General features: G+C 38.0%; 1 protein-coding gene across 3 annotated transcripts in view; it reads right to left on the bottom strand.

The window, feature by feature from the left end:
• Positions 1-9,959, bottom strand: part of LOC143028418 (uncharacterized) — a 733,983-nt gene extending 724,024 nt beyond the window's left edge. For all 3 annotated transcript variants that reach the window (XR_012966728.1, XR_012966729.1, XM_076190468.1), the window contains exons 1-2: positions 9,833-9,959; positions 2,532-3,788 (exon numbers count right to left, since the gene is read on the bottom strand). The gene's annotated coding sequence lies outside the window, so the exon portion shown is untranslated. The remainder of the gene's footprint in view (positions 1-2,531; positions 3,789-9,832) is intronic.
• Between the last annotated feature and the right edge of the window lie 2,951 nt (positions 9,960-12,910).

The following is a 12,910-nucleotide window of genomic DNA, read 5'->3' on the forward strand; positions in this document are numbered from 1 at the left end:
CCCTCGTACCTCACCCAGTGATGATAAGGATGTGTATTCGTAGAAGGAATACTAAAGGACGAATACACGTTCTCGCGTCCGCCGCAGGACAAACAGTGATAGAGCCGCGCACTACGCTAACATGACGGGCAAGAACTACGGATATACATAATAGTTTTACGTAAAGGATAAACTGCGCTTGCGGTCACTTGAACCTGAAACGTGATATATCAGAACTATGTACTCACGTTTTTATCTGGTGGATATATGTTTCTATACTCAACAGTTCCCTTGATAAAATATATTTTTGTATATATGAATGAATTGATAAATAATATGAAAACAATATGAATTTGAGTTTGGGTTTATACTGAGTAATTTTATTATTAGCAATGTTGTTTGTGATAGTTTGTAGCTTAGATTCTACTGAGCATGTTCACAGGAGACCTTTCCGAATCCCCCTTTTTTTTCTTATTATAATATCACTCTTTGTATGACTACTTTGTAACCTTAAATATGTCTTAATAGACGAAAACGTTCGGCAACCGTACTTTTCATTTCCTAGTGGTTTTTGCATATATCTCTTGATAGCCTAGTTGGTAAGTCACTGCCGCACTTGTCATGAGGATGCCGGGTTCGAGTCCTGGGCAGTACTACATTTCAATTTCAGCATGCTGGCCTTTGATGGCTTAGAATTAAAGTGTGTGTGTGTGTGAGTGAGTGTGTGTGTGTGTGTGCATTCTTGCAAAAAACAACGAAATATATATTTGCTTAGTTTTTGTTAAGTTCGAGTATCAGCAGTTGCACATTACTCAGGTATAAATGTCAAACCTCATTACCCCAAACTGAATAATGTATTTTCGAACAGTTGCATACAGCCGTTTAAATTAGAAATACCTGATGAATGCGGAGACACTCATGAAAACTAGGAAAATGCATTTGAGATGATAAGAGTTATCAGGCTTATCATTTCCCTAACAGCTGCTATCGGGCAATTAAATTATTTGTATAAAAACAGAAATTCTTAATCAAAATCTGCATTCCAATGACAATTACTATAGCAAGACTGCAAAGTCCTACTCAAATGTTCGCTTTGATTTACAAACCTATCAGCCAAAGAAAATGACAAATGTATACTTCAATCCCAAGTTCGAGGTTTGATATTGTAACTCAAAAGTTATGAAAACACCCAGAAGATAGATTCTAATTCTTATAAGTATACTAACATAAATCACACTGACAATTTCGTACAGTTAAAGGGTGACCTCGCGACAGAATTGGGTATCAATCCAGCCTATTCCCCAGCTGTGTAAAATCACTAACCTTGGGTCCACACTTGTTGCATTTCCACGTATCTTATCATCTTTGCGTACCACCTAGTGATACGATACGGTGCAACAGGATATTGTACCCACATGTTACGTATCCGCCTGCTGTATACGGACACGCAACAAGTGGGTACAATACCCTGTTGCACCGTATCGTATCACGGGGTATTGTACCCACATGTTACGTATCCGCCTGCTGTATACGGACACGCAACAAGTGGGTACAATACCCTGTTGCACCGTATCGTATCACTAGGTGGTGCGCAAAGATGATACGATACGTGGAAATGCAACAAGTGTAGACCCAGCTTTAGATGCTACCTGGTTGGAGAGGTGGCACCCAGGACTCTGGAATGTGTCAACCAATGATGGAATTTGCTTTTTGGGAACATAAATAGTAAAGATGAAAGTGAATGTGAAGAATTTCATTAATTTATTTATGTATAGATTATAAGTAGATTTACTATAAATCTACTATCTATTCATTTATTCGTGTTTATTTTTCATGTATTCATCTATTTTTTTACTCATATAATTATCAACATCCATTTATTTATTGTTTATTTATTTGAAATAAAATAAGAAAAAAATCTTAAGTTGGGGAAGTGTATGTAATCCCATTTTCCACACGTACAAACACACACACACACGCATGAGCGCGTAAAAAAAAATCATGATTTGTACTAACAATGTGATGTGTAGCAACACGCCACTACTGTAGTGTCCCCTTAACGCACATAGCATTTTTGTAAAATAAAATTACTGTAAGAAAATATACGTGTCCGTGATATTCAAATTACATATTGTAAATAATATTGCCACATACTAGGATAGCCCTTATAATGCGAAAAGTATTTAAATGTGACATTGTTATATAAATTGTACAAAGTAATAATATATTGATTGTATATAGTTTATGTCATGGCGGACGGCAAATCCATTAGCAAGTCCAAAGAAATATGTTCCTTCTTCTCACCTCACATTTTTTGTATATATGTATAGGTCTTCTACTATGTACTTATCCTGCTGAAGAGGATCACTGCTAGTGATCGAATTTTAACAAAACTTTCGACATTAGTGTCTTCTTTTCCGACGGTGGGATAAAATTTTATTTTACTAATGTGCTACGACATTACTGTGATATGAAGTTTAATTCTACCCTTCTCTTACGGTTGATAATCATCTACCATAATGTGAAAAATTAAACACATCAGATGTACTAACCTCATGGTGGGGTGAAGCTCAAACCCTCATACCGTTGCAGATCGCACGGTATTCTGGCTGATGTAGGCTCGACGCTGAACGACTCACATACACTTTCACAATATTCACAATCCCGATGCACACAAGGAACTGTGGCGACACAGAATCAATCAAAAAACGACACACCACTTGAGGCACTGAGTTCATGACACTGGTTTCTAGGATGCCTTATTTCAGAACACTTTCAGTTTATACATGTATATCGTGCATGACAGTCACTGAGTCAACTGGTAGTCCTTGGCACTGTTTCTGAATATTACACAGTCTCTACTGAGTAAGAGTTCTTCCTTAAACTCCTCTGGTTTCACACGTCACTGTTTTATGTCAACCTTGACAGGAACCCAAGGACTGAAACAAGAACCACACAGCACAAATCCGTTATGAAATCACATGTATTATTCAATTCGGATTCCTGTGGCATCGCACCTGGTCCAACTTTTGTTTTCGTAACAGGCACATTTGTAAAATCATTAAACACTTAAGCTCACAATACTTGTTAAGTGTTACTAAAAAGAATAAAGCTGCTTAGCGCACCTAGACACTAATCATCTCCACGCACTACAAATAGATTCACTTCACTTGTTTCATCTCACGTGACATTTCACCACTACTAAACATTAACTACAACAAAGCACATTCTACTCCTTCTTACACTATGCTACATGGACAGCACTTTTCTATACATTTCTACAACTATCACTTGGATAACACAGTCCTATATCCGTGTACTTAAAAGAGATATTGTAGGAAATTTATGGCCACAAGATACAGCAGCCTACCACCCTTCCGTGGGTCTGTTTCCTACAAACTAGATTGCACGAGGTGCTTGATTCTTCAGGTCACGTGATACAACAGGAGTATTAAAAAAATCACTCTTGCTCTCTTATCAATTCGTGTAAAAGATCACTACTCCTTTGTATTGTGGAAGGCACTAATACAACTTTTTTTTTTCCTCAATTCGTAAAGTCACATTCAACGTAAGCCTTCACGAACTGCACATGCACTTAGTAACACGAACTGCACATGCACTTAGTAATACCGATCACGGAACTCTCGCAATCCAGGGGTCCTCAGACTATAAAGAAAACGGAAAGACTCGAATTTGACTCAAGTCAACGGACGTTCCTGTAGGTCAGTTCTTCGTTTCGGGTCCTAGGAGGCATCCTGAATCATATTTTCTCGTTGGCCTTCCCCGTCCGCCTCAGGGAGGTCTTTCAGCTGAAACAAACACAATTGTATTCTTTACACTTATCCTGAAATTCTATTATGTAAGAACCTTAGCGTAAACGTGAGCGTAAACGTGTACATGCAGAGTTCACTAGAGAGAGGAAAAACACACGGAATCCGAGCGCTTTCGTGATATATTCACATTATCAAGGAGTACAGAAAAGTGTGCGATTCACCATAGTCTTTTAGATCACGTGTTGGACTCGTGATCGACAGCTATTTCCCTACCGGAAGAGAGCTCAGAGCTCGTATATGACCGATCTGTGGGTAATGCTGTGACCTTATGCACACACATACCCCCAACTCCCCGCCCACGAAAGTTGGAGTAACAACCTACAGCGCAGCGACACTGAAATTATTTCAGCCCTGGGTGGGATTCGAACCCGGACCTCCGTAGTGGCAGCCGAGAACTCTACCAACTGCACCACGAGTGTGTGTGCGTACGTGTGTGCATATGTATGTGTGTGTGTGCATGTGTATGTGCACGTACATATAGTCACTTGATTACCCATAGATCGGACTAAAATATCAATGAGCTCTCATACGAAAGGGTAATAGCTGCCGATCACGAGTCCAGCACAAGAGCCCCATACTATTACAATACACCTGTCTTCGTTCTGTTCTAAGTGGTCTAGAGGACCGATGCCTACTCTGTGGGGCAGCGGGTCGCCAGTCAGCGATACTAGAGGTAATAATATTACATTATTTACTGAAGACTGCAAAGTTGTAATTGTGACATCGCCTCGGTCATGCCATCAGGTCATAAAAATCGCCATATGACAACAAACCGATTGAAAAATAAAGTCATCATATGCATTTGTTTGTGGATACATTATTACTCTGTCTGATAATAATAAAAACAAAACATTGAATATCACCACTGGCAGTTTTGAAAGTGTATTTATGATTTACCTTCCTTACAACCGTCAGACACACTGCCGGATGCCCGTAAGAGATGAAGTACGAAACGTTTTCCGATGGAATCGTGTCTCTGGCAGCACAGCGTAACTGAGCACGTTTTGCGATTGAGAATCCGAATGCAATCTAATCACACACAGCGATCAAACTGCATCTGCTCTGCGCAAAAACGTTTATACTTTGTATTCCTCAACCTAAATAAACTAGCTATAATATTTCTGCAGAAGATTATTTTCCAAAGAATGGCAAGTATCGTACGTGAATGATTATATTATTCATAATTTTTTTCCTCTGTTACACACAAGGATAACTTTTTTTTCCCAAGGTTTTTGCGAACGACACCACATATTCTAAATACAGGACGGCGCTGCGACGGCATATTTACGTAGTACACGTCGTCTGGGTGCGTCAAACGCATCCATTCAGTAAATATTTGGCGACTTGCATGCAGATGCGATTGGTAAAAGTTGTTAGTTTGCGTATTTGGAAGGGCTTAGCAAACACTAGACTTACTCAGAGTAAAGTAAGCGTTTGAGAACTCTTTCCTGCATGTATGTATATATATATATATATATATATATATATATATATATATATATATATATAATATATATATTGATAAGGCTTTTCCCCCTTACACGGGAGGTAGCCAAAAGACAAAGGCATAGAAACCACACACCCATTCCATCTACATCCACTCCCCTCTACCCTCTTTCCTCCTTATCTTGGCACCTCCTAGATGACGGGTCATCCCTGCATCTTGTCTATTGCCCTGGGTCAGAAGTATATATATATATATATATATATATATATATATATATATATATATATATATATATATATATGTATGTATATATATATAACCGAAGCTTACTTTAATCCAATATTGTAGTTTTTCTGCTGTCAACCTACAGTGATTTCCAATTACTTCCTCAAGTGCTCGACTTAAGCCGTGCAAACATTAAGACGACTGTCTTCTTTTTTTTTCGTTATTACAAAATGTAACGGGATAATGGAAAGTGAAACTGTCATTTATTCACGCCATGTTATTGCTATAACCAACCTAATGTTGGCTATACAAAGTTTGTATTAAAAGTCTAAACAGGAACTGGTCAAATCACTTCGGAAAGAGAAGTAACGAATTGACGTCACGTCGCCCCGCATGACGTCATACAATTCGTTTCTCCCCCGAAATGAATTGATCTGTTCTTGTTAAGACCTCGGCATGACAGGGTGAATAATTCAGTACAAAGGTAGGTAAAGGAAGCATTTTATCGCTTTGAACATTGCCAATTACTGTTGGTCCTTCTTAAAAACATCACTTCTCAATCTGCGCAATGTTCATCCATTTGTCTTACTACTATTCACTTTTTTCAAATTAACATCATTGTACTCTAGGGCGATCACAGTTATTTACAAACGTTCATATTCAGAAAACATTCGTCTCTACATATTTTGTGCATTCCCCACACCAGTCACGGCGACATCTATGAACCAAAAGTTGTTGAGAAGTGTCTTCATACTTCGAGATCGGGCGACGCGAAGGCAGTAACGGCATGCGCCAAGACCTGTGCAGTTTGAATGGAGCACTGACACGCGTATGGCAACATTTTTTTTTCGAATCGAGCCATATAGACCAGACGTTCTCAGTCAACTGGGATTCTTCGCTTTGATAGCCGTTTTTTTTGTTTGTTTTTTGTTATTTCAATTTGTTGTTATTGTTCAGGCTAATGCTAGGGTGTTCTATTCAGATAATTGTAGGACCTCACTGACACGGTTAACTGTATAGAATATCTAATGCTATATTTCAAAATATTTTATAAACAGGAGATTTATACACGAGAGCACAAGTTGACTACAGCCCATCATATACAAAATAATCGACACTAGACACAGTGTCTACTGTATGGTTGTTTTTAAGTGTTCAAATAGGTATATGGGATGTAATGTCCATGACAATACGACACATTGGACGTATACTTTCGGGAAATGGTGTAAAAGTTGCTGCGAGTCACACCGGTTTAATACACAACACACACACAATGTACACACGTCTTTTCCTGACTGTAGTTGAGACACCCATGCTCACTAATTCTACCAAGGAAATTGTGCCCAGACTTGGACATACACTATACCCTCTGTATTCAATGGATCTGCTAACGTGAGTCAGTCTCGATCTATTCCTCTAACACATATGGCAAAGGTGACGTGTTTAGCCACAGCAAAGTGCCTCTCGGCGTACTTGAGTTTCCTCTCACTTCGACACGCCCATTAATGCCTCAATAAACACATTGGGTTGTAAACACAGGTTACCCTAAGCTAACACGTACTGTTCTGCGCAAATATACATTATGCGGAGGCAAAATATACATCTTCCCACCCACACACACACACACACGTTCCTATACAAAAGTATGTGAATCCTGTGACAGGAGGTTCGATGTTGCTGCCGAAGTCCTGTACTAAGGCACCAGGACAAGTGAGTCACAGATAGTTGTTGGGAAATGAATCGAAGACCGTATCAACGCGGTCAAATGCCAAACGCGCCACTGTGGTACAACGTCTGCCTGAGCGAAGCTTGTCTACATATGAAAATTAATATTAATATCCATGTGAACAAGTTTCATAATCATGGCAAAGGAAACATCGACTTAGAAAGTCAATAGACGAAACGTCTACTTGTGTTAAAAACGACCTCAAAGTCAAAATGACGTCACGTCGTTTCTGCACGTCGGCCCAGACAGGATGTGACGTCACTTATAAGCATCATCTCCCTTGAACGCGGATAGATTTTGTAGAGATGTTGTATCAGATAATCTATATATCAACATGTATTCTTCAGTACTAAGAAATATACAGCACATTGCCAATATGAACCAAACCGCCCACACATCCTACCAGCTTACAACATACATTTACATTCTTGTAACGTTGCATGAATAAGCTATAAATCTTTAACGAAACAAAAATGTGTTTAAGAATATGAAGGCTTTGGGTCACATGGAGCCGAACACTCAATAAACACACATTACCGGGGCAAGTGGCAATCACCAGTAGACAGTGGAGATTGAACCGTGCGTTTACTCAATGGGCAATATACTCCACCACGACATACTGTAAGGAACGCTAGTCTACGGAAGAAAGTCGCACAGTATGTGACCAGACTGCAAGAAGTGTATGTTGGGACTCGAACCAGAGGTTTCGTGTGTACAAGTCGACACTCCACAATAACACACACACACACACACATATCTACTCTTCAGTACAACGTTTCTGTGTATAAAGCACGCTTCCACTGGTTTACCTGATGTAAGTTCTGCTTCCTCAACCGTTCCCAAGAGGTGGGTGATTTGTTTAGGCAAATACAAGACGATTTCATTCGGTTGAGGGTCAAAATTTTACCATAACGTGGCCAGAATCCAAGACCCTTCAGGAGAAGTTATCATATATTTGACAGAAAGAAAGAAAAAAAAATCCTCGCCATAGCAAAGGTAATGTATACTAAAAATAGCAAGTCCGCCCTGCTCCGCCCATGTTCTTCACCTCATTATACCGTTGCAGGTGAGTTGAACAATGTCAGTGGTGCTTTACCAAGCAGCAGACCTCCATTGTATAAATGATGATGAAGAACAAATGAGCCATTCTCCGCGCACTATATTATGATGCAACAGTACTTGTTGCACCTGTAACAGCGGTAATTTTCCACACGATCACTCCACGACCGGGTAGGCAAAGAAACCTAATTGGATAGTCCTACGATATTTTGCTATGTTTTCGTTCGTCATACCCACTCAATGCACTGACGACGCCGACACTTCGAAACCTGTGCTTGTGGACACCAGAGATCTCAAGATTCCTCATTATAACAATGTAATCAGATGTTGTATTCATACTCTCCACCTTGCAAAACAATACCTGCCTTCGATGACACACGCTCCTACATAATCCAGTAATCTGAAGTTCTTTTCGACTCAATTCGGCTTCTCACTTATCTCAGCACCTCGCAGATAATCCTTTCCACTTGGTACACACGGCAGTACCGACTGAGTAAAATTCACAACTGCATTCTCCCGAGCCGGCAGCTCTGCAGCCAGACTCCACTCCAGTAATCGGTTACAAATTTTCTCCTCGGTTCTGTAAGATAGCGATTTAAGACGCCGATGAAAAAGAAAATATGTAAAATATCTCGCTATATCACTACCGTTTCCACACACCACCTATTACTGCTCGTTGTGTTTGGTATAAACCAACATTTTTTTCAATAATATGCTATCTGGCATCAGTTATTCACTTTCACTAAACGTTGTTCTGTGGTCGCACAAACCTATGTGTTGTCTTAAATACATGATTTTCAATTATACAACTTCATTTATACAATCTTTACAATGTATCGTATGGTTTCTCTTTTAAGCATATCGGACAGCAATGTCCAATTTCACATATGTTCGATATGAGGCACCCAAATTCATCTGGCCCGGATGTTTGTGTTCATTTGAACAATGAGTCATCCTATTTTCCATGCTCACCGGTGCTATCATCAACAGTAATTCATAAAACAAACATGTTCTACTGGAAGTAGAAATTTCTTGGATGTTGTGTTCAATAGGTACACTGCAATACTCTCTCGGTGACTCGTTAAAGATCGAAACTATACGTATTTAGTTGTACAAATATTTGTATGTGTATATATATACATACACGTCCCACGACAGTTCATAGACAAATCTGCTAACATTCACGATATACTAAAACTAATTTTTCTCTGTAGATGTCGATTAATTTCTACAAGAAAAAACTAGGCCTGTAGATGGCTAAGTGTTCTCGGTGGCATTCGAGAAATCGACCTGTATTTACGTACACCGGCACGCACTTCACCTTGCAAATACAGTTCATGTTGCATTAACACACACGCTTCTAACGCGCAGGTAATTTCTATTAGAAGGAAGTAGAATTTAACATGGTGTATCGAAATCCATCATGCATTACTTTGTCACACCGAACCTACTGGACAGCATCACAGTAATCTAATATAGGTCACCAATGGATTTTGTGAACATAAAGATTCCCACTCTATTGCATAGCAAACAAGCATGCAATGCACGAAATTATAATTCCACCGTTTAAATCGCATTTATTAGATTATATCGACGATCACTTGAGATATTGTGCATGGTGCGGTTATATGCAGATCATAAAACCGTTATAGATTCCTCTCGGTCAACGGTAGTCGTTCGTCGTTGTTCCTCTAACCGACACAACATGTTGTACTCACTGCGCGGTTCTGTACTGTAAGCATACGTTTGGCTCAAGCTCATAGCAGACGTAAAGTTCGTACGGTCAGCACGACCTAACCCCAAAACCTGAGTTCTAACGGACGTAATAGAAATCAAACCATTACCTTAAGGAAAGTGCAATCCTAAATGGTGATACAATGATGCGTTACGACGATCAAATTCACCCCAAAAGTGAGGATATCGTACATCCGGCAACAAGATGTAGTTCCCGCCCCCACTACTAGGCTCCGCCCACACTGGAGGGGGCGTGGACTGTGAGAGGCACTGAAAAGATTTGGGCTTCTTTGGCCCTACACATACAAACCCTCGAGACCAATTCCGGGGGCACTTCGCCCCCATTGTTACGAATTTTTCGAAATGATATTGAGCTCATAACGCACCAACCCGCCTCTCTTGGCAGCAGTTCCTGTTTAAATCAACTCTTCGACTTGTCAACGGCCCTTGCACATTCAATTTTGGTTAAAGGCGGCGACCGCAAGGTACGAGAGAAAGGAGCCATTTTCCCTCAACGAAAAACAAGAAACTTAGACACCACAAGGTGCTCAGCTGCGGCGTAAGCCATCTCCGTCCTATGGGCATGGCCAACCACAAATTATGCCTGGGGAGTTTCCTGCTCACGAGACGTGGCTGAGGGCAAGCGCGCCAAACCAGTAGACATTTCCTCAATACTTAACCGTCATTACAAGTAAAAAAGGAGATCACTCCAGGAGGCGCTCAACTACAGCCAAGGTCATCATATTTGTCCCGTGTGCCTGGACTTCCAGAACAACCGGATGTCACCGGTTCCAGTTCAATTAGAAACTGATTCCAAGTTGGTCAGAACGCGATTGAAACAAACCTGCCACTAGATAAACTACATAGTGTAATACTATTGCAATTACCGCACAAATCAAAGATCTTTCCTTTCACTGGGAGGTCCTGGAACTCTATCCAACGTATAAGTTTTCCAGAAACATCCTCCTCCTCCTCCTCCTCCTCCTACTCCTCCTCCTTCTCCTCCTTTCCCTCCCCCGCCCTCTTCCTCCTCCTCTCCATCAACACTTTGCTTAGAATTTCTGTTCTTCGTTCTTTTCGTTCCAGAAATATCTTTCATTGGTGTTTTATATTCCATCAGTATCTTAATATCATTATCATTAATATCATTATCACCATTACTATAATTATTTTTACTCTTATTGTTATTATTATTTTTATTATTATTATTATTATTATTATTATTATTATTATTATTATTATTATTATTATTATTATTATTATTATTATTATTATTATTATTATTATTATTATTATTATTATTATTATCATTATTATTACTATTAGTATTGTTATCATTATTATTATGATCATTACTACTATTATCATTATTATTATCATTATCATTATCATTATTATTATTATCATTATTGTTATTACCATTATTATTATCATTATTATTATCATTATTATTATTATTATTATTATCATTATTATTATTATTATTATTATCATTATTATTATTATCATTATTATTATTATTATTATCATTATTATTATTATTATTATTATTATTATTATTATTATTATTTATTATTATCATTACTATTATTATTATTATTATTATTATTATTATTATTATTATTATTATTATTATTATTATTATTATTATTATTATTATTATTATTATTATTATTATTATTATTATTATTATTATTATTATTATTATTATTGTTTTTATTGTTTTTATTATTATTATGATTGTTTTATTATTATTATTATCATTATTTTTATTATTATTATTATTATTTTATTATTATTATTATTAATATTATTATTATTTTTCTTATTATTATTATTGTTTATAATTATTATTATTATTGTTTTTATTATTATTATTGTTATTATTATTATTATTAATATTATTGTTATTATTATTATCATTATCATTATTGTTATCTTTATCATTATTATTATTATTATTATTATTATTACTCTTATCATTATCATTATTATTATTGGATATACATTGTGACGAATGTGGATAGGTAAAGGGAACACGGGCTGAGTGAAATACTTTTATTCCTGACTAGTTTCGCCTGAGTGGCTTCTTCAGAGGAACATAGTTTGAAGTCAAGTTGGTCAATATATATGGCAAAAGAAGGAACGTGGCAAAGTGTCAGGTTGGAGCTGCCCAGTTCGCAAACCGTCTTTAAAGGTCACAATAAGAACCGATTATTTGCACAGAAGACTCACAGATGAAACATATGCAGCTCGAATTAGAAACTATCATCTGACGAGAAATCTTAAATCGTGGACAACGGGCCTGCGGCACTCATAAACTAACAAAACCAGACAATAAACGCACACGTTGTGTCTCGCGAGCACCAGGTTGGGATCTCCCTGCCAGGAGCTGGTGAATGTGGTGTCCTCGTCTTCGTTAAAGAATTTTATTCTGTTTCAGATTATTTTAGTCAGCTTAGAGGAACCTTCAAGAAAATTGTAGCCCCGAAGAAGAATTAGTTTTCCTACACAATCCGTTCATTGCGGCAATGCCCGCTTCCTTAGAATGGAATCGTCTCTTGTCAATTAAAATAGAATCTATATAGAATGTGTTTTAGCAAAAAATATGGCCGAGGGAGTTTGTTCAAAATAGTAATCAAGATATATCTAACTCTCTGGGCTTAAACATTAGCGATTCCAAACTTGTTCCGGTGTTGTTCACCAACTGCGGCCCCTTTGATCTTTCAAGTCGACTTTTAATCATCAATACCAAAGTTCTTCGCTTCATTGCTTCTGGGCGGCTCGTTTATAAAGGGCCATTTACACGGTCAAACAGTTTGACAAACCCGGTTTGTCAGACAACTGTTTGAAGTGATGTTTGACCGTGTGAATGGGGTATTTGGTCGTCATACACGTTTGTCGAAC

Source organism: Oratosquilla oratoria, chromosome 9 (genome assembly GCF_046742065.1).
Source record: "Oratosquilla oratoria isolate Oo_2021 chromosome 9, ASM4674206v1, whole genome shotgun sequence".
Lineage (NCBI taxonomy): Eukaryota > Metazoa > Arthropoda > Malacostraca > Stomatopoda > Squillidae > Oratosquilla > Oratosquilla oratoria.